We start from the raw sequence: 7,490 nt of genomic DNA, 5'->3' as shown, positions 1-7,490 counted from the left end.
CCTTTGATCTTCCTAGTTATGCCACATGAGTGACTTGGGAAGCAGAGGTTTGGTTACAGTCCTGAAGAGTATGGGATCAGTAACAGCCAAACCAACCATAGGAAAGTGTTAAACTAACCTTCTGCCATCCCATTATCAAAAAAGAAAAGAATAAAAAAGGAGATAATCCTTGTTTAAATATCACAAGCAGCAGCTGAGTCAGTGGGAGCTTTAGACTGGAAATGTCAGGGAGGAATTTAGATTTTCTGAGCAGTCTCTGCTCTGCAATTATCATAAGGCACTTACAAGGACCCCTTGTCTCTTGTTGCCCTCAACACGCATCTGCAGGGAGGGGGAGCAGAGAAAAAACACATGGCCCTACTGGGGACAGATAAGGAAATCCAAACTCCATCCCACTAAAGGCACAAGGCAAATCCCTTCAGGCTATGGTCAGGCTTCTGCTGCTGCTCAGGTCAAACGTAGGTGGGGAGGAAGGGAACATAGGGGGAGGTGGGGGAAGGCAAACCCACAGGAGAGGCAGGGAAGCAATATATATGAGAAAGAGGAGAAAATCACATCCTGCCTCCTCCTATGAAGGTATTTATTTGCTTTTGGTGGTCTTTTGGAAGTAGGAACAAGAAAGGAGACAGAACAATGAAGATCTGGGGAGTTTTTAGCCTCTATGTAGTGCTTTTCCTCCTGGACCATCCCACCTCGTTGCCATCCAGCACATCCCTGATGTAAATTAAATAAGGGAAAGTACTATTAAACCTCCTGATGCAGGCACTGCCAGCACTGAAGGGAAAGGGGAAAGGATGCGCACTCAAACCACGTAATTTCTACTACATTAAGTGATGCAGAGAGATGAATTTTCCTAGCTGGTACACAGGGAAAGGTGAAGGACTTCTTCTGTTGGGGTGATGTATTCTTACCTGTCTTTTCTCAGGAAAAATGCCAGGTTCCTGAAACCAGTCTTGGCCAGGTGCAAGGTGGAAGGAGCTCAGCCATGGGCAGGGCTCTGCTTTCCCTTGCAGGGCTCCCTGGCTGGGGGCAGCAGTGCCCTGTCCCAGCTTTGTGCCCAGTGGGTGACCAGAGCCAGGTCTCCTCCTGCACAGCACGCAGGCTGTCCATCCCTGTTAGTCTTACCCTGTCCTGTCCTGGGCAAACCCTTTGAGGGAGGCACCTGTTCTGGTGGGGACAGCTAAGGCAAAGGGGAACACAGTATTCCCAATGCCCATTTGGCTGGCTTGCCATCACTATTAGAAACATATGTCCTACTGCTGACTTGAACTTTTCTTCTTTGCCTAACTTTCAGCTATTGATCTTTTTGTTCTCTACTCTGCTAAGACCTGTACGGATCTAAAGATCCCTAGGGATCCATGTGTGTAACCGACAGTCCCACCATTTGGGAGGATAGGAAAAATAATCTCATAAATGCTTTTCCATGACATCATCCCAGCAGCTTAAAGGCAGAAGTACTGAAGTCAGGCATATTGTTCCAGTAGAGATCCCAGACTCTTTTCTTTCTTTACTTTCCATGACTGTGAATCAATAAAACATTGTTGAAACACCTTGAAGATCCAGAAGAGAAGCACAGGGCTTTGGTGAGTCATCCCCTTAAGCCTGCTGGGTGGAATGAACCTTGCCATGGGTGATGCATTTGTATCCATCCTCTGAAAAGGAGAGGAAAATATTTTCTTGGGCTCTTTTTTCATGTATTTATTTACTTGATGGCTACCTGTTAGGAATAACAGATGAGATCCCAAGCAGATGTGAATCAGTAGGAAAGCACTGGCTTCACTGTGAAAGGATGGTGATAATTTCCAGTAGAGATCTGGTTGTGTCTTTGTAATAAATCTCACTGTTCTATGCTGAATGCAAAACATCTTCCTGTGTACAAACAGAGCAAGAATAAACGTTTGTATGAAGTCAATATGGTGACATTTTCATAGGTCTGAGACCCTTTGTGTGACGCGTAATGCTAAAATCACATCAGACCTTTTGTTTGACAGGTGGATGGTTTTTATCTTCCAGTGCCTGAGGAGAGAGGGAACTGACTGAAGTAAGAAGTGGACGATTTGCTGTTCACATGGAAGTAGCACTGAGCTGCATTTTGCTGGGCCACCTTGGTGACCTGAGCTGTTGATACAGAAGATGAGAAAAGGGGTAAGAGGAGGGGGAGGAAGATGTATCTATGTCAGAGAAGTTACAAGTTCATGAAAATGGAGTGTGTTGGGCAAGCACTGACAAAGCTCGGATGGAAAACCCTTGTCCTCTTCTAGCATCATTTCTTCCACAGCTGGAACAGCAGGGACGGGTGGCCAGGAAACTGAGGGGAAAACACCACTCAGAAGAAGGGAGCAGGAGCTGATATGGGGCCGAGACCCATCCCAGCCACACTGTGCAGCCTTGCAGTCAGGTCCTAAATCACAGGTGACCGTGGGCTGAAGTCCCTTCAGGTCCCATGTCATCAGCTTTGGCATTGCTCAGACAGTCCAACACACAGGGAAGGTTTCCTTCTGGAAGGCCAGTGGGAACTTGCTTTGGTACCTCACCAAGGCTTGTCTTTCTCCTTTCTGATGCTGCTTTGAGTTACATAAATTCTGCTTTAGTCTGTGGCATGGGTGAATGAGCAAGAAGGTTGAACATGCCAGACACCATGGTCACCAGCAATGAAGAGACTGAATTCCCCAAAACCATCTTTCAGGGATGAATATAGCAGGACTAGAACTTAATGAACTTGGCAATAATGTGGAGATGTGTCCTTAACTTTGTTTTTTCATCTACAGGAAGAATTGAAAAATTAAGGTCACTGCAAATCTCCTAGTGCTGAGATTTCCAAGGGTCTGGAGAAAAATAAGCAGTAGCAGGAGTCCCTTTTCCACATGCATTCAGCAACGCAAAGACCTGATGGATTACCAGGTATCAGGTGAGAGGAATGAAAGGAGGTGAGGGCCAAATATTTCTATTGATTTCTGCATCTCTTGCCCACCATTAGCAGGTTCTTCACAGCTGAAGGTCACAGCAATTACCAGCCTGGTGGCAGAAGGCAGGAAACGAAGCAGTGAGTCAAATGACTTGCCCACGGCCATGAACTGAGCTGTCAGAGAGGCAGTCCCTGTTTTCTGTGTTCATGGCTGGCAATAGAATTAGCTGTGGACATTTGATTCCTCTTGTCATAATGTTTTGGATCTTTTCTGGCTGCTCTTTAGCTGCACTTTTTTTTTTTTTTCCAAATAAAGCAAATTCACTGTCAAAGTCATTGTTCAAAAATCCTGTACCAGATCTCCATACGATAATTACTGTTTCTTGAAGGTTTTTCCACCTTTCTAGGTGCTCAGAGAATCCTCTTCAGTCTTTCCTCACCTCTCAAAAAATTTACATTCAATTTTTTTTGTTAAATAAAGTAAACTCCAGGAACTGGGAGTAAAATATTTGGTGTCACAGACTTACATAAAATCAGGAGTACTGGTGGTGCAGAAAATCTGTTGCAATACACATAAATTGCCTTTCTGCACAAAGATGACATTCTCTGATGATCTTGTTAAAGAAATTGCCCACAAGTTGAAATACAGTGGGCCAGAGGTGTCATCAATTAATTTCACAACACCACTAAATGGCATGTTCCAAGAGGTGTGCATTACATTCCACCACCTGCTCCTGACTCTCTGCTCGCTGGCCACATTTCCGAAGAGAAAATTGCTCCTAAGTGCTTCCCCATTGATCTGAGACAAGATGGTTGTTTTGGATTCTGCAGTGGCAGGTGAATCATCAATACAATATTTCTGAATTTTCACTTGCCTGTTCCAGGTCGATTCGCTGAAATAGAGAGCTGGGTTTGCTTCTGAAAACTCAGGGCTAAATTCTCAGTTCCTGAGAAGAGTTTGTTCTCCCTCTCCATCCAGGTAGACTCCAGTCCCTTTGAAAACCCTTTCCCCAAACAATTCACTGTTTTCCTGGAAATCAGGTTATTTTCCTCAAAAAAAGTTGATTGCTGCAAAAACTTCCCAGAATTTTTCTATTTTCACTGTTTTCCGATGAGTGGAGATTCAATGGGTTTTGAGGCAAGGTTTGAGCAGCATGGGCACAGAATTTTGTGTCTGAATGTGAAGATGAAAACAGAATTATGAGACCAGCCCCATGCTTCAAAACAGGGGGCAGAGGGACGTTTTTTGTGGGTTACAGGAATATTCTCAGGTTTAGCTAAAGGCTAATCTGGCCCTCTGAAGTGTGAAATCTCTGACATGGATGTTGCATTCAGCTGCTGAGGGTATTGGCCTTGGTCCTTAAGCCATTGGTTGGCATCTGTGGAGCAGATCTGTCCTGTACACTGCTTTGTGAAAATGCACTGGCACACACTGAGGCAAAATGTCATTGGAGGAGGTTGCACAGCCCTACTCCATCATCTCTAGAAAAGTGGAAAAGTGCATGTTTTCCTTTTTTTTTTTTTTTTTAACATATTTGGCTGTTTTGATTTTGCCTTGGAAAAGCCACCCCTGCACAGAGACCCACCACGTCCCAGAGGTTGCCTCTGCAGTGGAGGGGATGGCAGAGCTTTTCTCCCAGGTGGCACAAAACATCTCTCTGCCATGCCCTGGATGTTAGCACATCTCTGCTGCTTGCAGCCCCCCTTCCCCAGGGCTCATCTGTGGTGAGACAGCCTGAGCACAAAATCCACGTTTTCTAGATAATAGGAGGCTGTGAAGTTAAGAGGGAGGTGAGCATTTTAATTATCTCTTTTATTTTTTTTCCCTCCTGATGCTGGCCCAGTCTTAGGGAGGATGCACTGATGTGAAGGCCTGATGTGTCATTATGGGTTATTAAACTCCTTTGTGGCACTTGGGGATGTTGAATGGAGCCGTGAAGGGAGAAGAGGGAAAAACATCTCTTGATGGAGCTGGCTCACCCCCCTGTAATTGCTTCAAAATTACAGCAGACTGTAATTATTCATGCTGTGGAGGGGAAGAGGGAGAGGGAGCAGGTGGGTGGAAGAAAGAGCAGCAAGGGTGCCTGGGCACCCCTCATGGCTACCAGGGTTGCCTTGGCTGTGATGGGAGAGGGCAGCTCGCCTTCACTCAGAGTACACTGTCCCTTTCTGGGCCTTACTGGGGACTGGCACAGCACAAACCCTGTCCCTGCAGCTCCCTGGCCCACCAGAGAGACCCCCCACTATTGCCCAGTGCCTTTGCCACTGGTTCACCCTGGGGCTTGCATCAAGATGACAGGTTGGGTAATGGAGATCTCCCCAGCTCCCCACAATTAGGGGTGGATGTTTGTTCCCCCTTGGTCCCCGAACCCAAGGTGCACAGAAATGGTGATTATTGTAAAAAATGCTTGAGGATGAGACATGGTTGGATGATGTACTCGATAAATTGAGCCTTGCACCGTGGTGGAAAGAGATTTTAAAGATAGGCTTGTATATATTGATTGTCATCATAGTTATGCTTATAGCAGTGCCTTGCCTGCTCCAATGCAGCCACAAACATTAATATCTTGTCTCTATCTCTGCACCAGCAATCCCACATCCAGTGGCAGGTGAAACCAGCCTCCACAGGACCAGCAGTACTTTGCACCTTAATACCTTTCCTGGGTTGTTTCTGGGTCTGCTTCACCCTTGAGAGAAGCACAGCCAGAGCATCCCAGTTTATGGACTTCTCTGTCTGGGGGCTAGTGCAGGGAAACAGTGTCCAGCCGTGTTTGCCATGGCTGCTTTATGTCAGATTAATCCCTAAAAACACACAGCTGGATACACATGGCACCCACACACATTCAAGGATGGTCATGTGGCTGGAGTATGAGAAACAAAGCAGTGATGGAGACCCATCCTTCTGTAGTATTTCCTTTGTAAAGCTTCCTAAAGGCTCCTCTTCCCTATTAGCAAATCTGGTAGTTAGTCAAACATGACAAAAGCTGAGACAAACCTGTCTTGTTTTAACCAAATAGGCTTACACCCCCCCAAAATTAATGTCTGTTATCAGCAGAACTTAAATATGGACCCAGGCAGGTGGTTTAACGAGATGTATACACACTGAGAGACGAAAAATTTTAAGATGGGGCTGGTTTCCAAAAAGATGGGAATTTGCCTGCAAAAGACATGGGTGGGAAATGTGTCGAACAGCTCTGCACTGGACTGTCTGGAAAAAGTAATGCCTGTCCTTTTGCAGCCGTGCTGATAATTGCTCTGAAGGACATCCACCTACCTTGCTGTCCAAAAGGAGGACCTGCTGCCACATGGTTTCTCCCAGCTTCCCTCCTCTGCCAGCTCCTCCAGGACAGAAAAACCACCCTGATTTTACACTCTTATCAGAGTATGAAATTCCTACCATGGCAATCCCCTCACAGCAATCTGGACGTTTTCCCCTTGGTTGCATGGAAAGCAGAACTTTGGCTCCATGCAGTGCAGGACTCATCACCAGACAGGGATGGGGCAAGCAGATTAGCAGGGCTTAGAGAAGAAAAGAACTGTATGCCTAATTTGCCAACAGTAGGAAGACAAAGGAATAAAAATCAAGGGCTTTGGGATGAGATAACTCAGTAGAAGGACTGATAGTCTTGAATAAAGTACTGGATTTCACAAGGGAAGTAACAACACGCAATGAGACAAAAGGAAAAGAGAAAATATATTCAGAGAAATTCCACCTAGTCATACAATAATCTTGAGAACTTGTTTGATGTTATCAGCACATTTTAAAGCCTCTACTTGTCAGAAGAGCTTTCATATGTAATCTCTGAATAGGTTACAGTCTGCAGGAAGGCTGAGTGGCTTGTTCTATTCCCATATTTACTATTTTTCCAATTGTCTCAATTCTTTACATGAACTGGCATTTTAAGGCTATCCTCTTAGCAAATTTATTACAGATTTGGATAACTGGAGCTTGCTGTGATGGCTGATTTAAGTTTATCATCACTGGCAAATATTTCTCTAAAGAGACCTTTAAACTAAGTCAGTTTCCAAAAAGAATGTCTAGCAAAATGATTTCTTTTTCTGATTTTAAGGTAAGAAAACAGCATGAAGGAAAAGGGATTAATTTAATCAATTAATTAAAATTTTGTCTTTGTTCTTAAATTGAACTGAAAACCTCAAATGAAAAATGTTGTAATTCCATATTCTACATGCTGTTTTAAAGGTGCAAGCCAAAATAATTCATCCACAGTTAAAACGTGATTTGGTAAATACATTCAAATGCAATTATTGTAACTCTCCTCCTACCCAAGTCCTTATTTCCTCTCCAAATGAAATCCCAGTGAAGCTGGCCCAGTCTTGGCAAGACCGTTCATTGACAATGCTTATTTTTAACAGGTATTACATTAGCAAAGTATCTGAATAGTTTTAACTAAATATTTCTTGACTACCTACTGTAACTATGGCTTTTCATCCTAAATACCTTTGCAGCTTCATCCTATATTGTGAGGAAGAGCCGTGCCCTTTGCCCTCTTTCTATGCCCCCTTTCCTGGCATTAATGGTGTTACAGAATCCCCACTGAGGTCTCTTCACTGGTGCCTCCATGAA

The sequence above is a fragment of the Zonotrichia albicollis genome, chromosome 6 (assembly GCF_047830755.1).
Source record: "Zonotrichia albicollis isolate bZonAlb1 chromosome 6, bZonAlb1.hap1, whole genome shotgun sequence".
Lineage (NCBI taxonomy): Eukaryota > Metazoa > Chordata > Aves > Passeriformes > Passerellidae > Zonotrichia > Zonotrichia albicollis.
Note: the sequence above shows the minus strand (reverse complement) of the source record.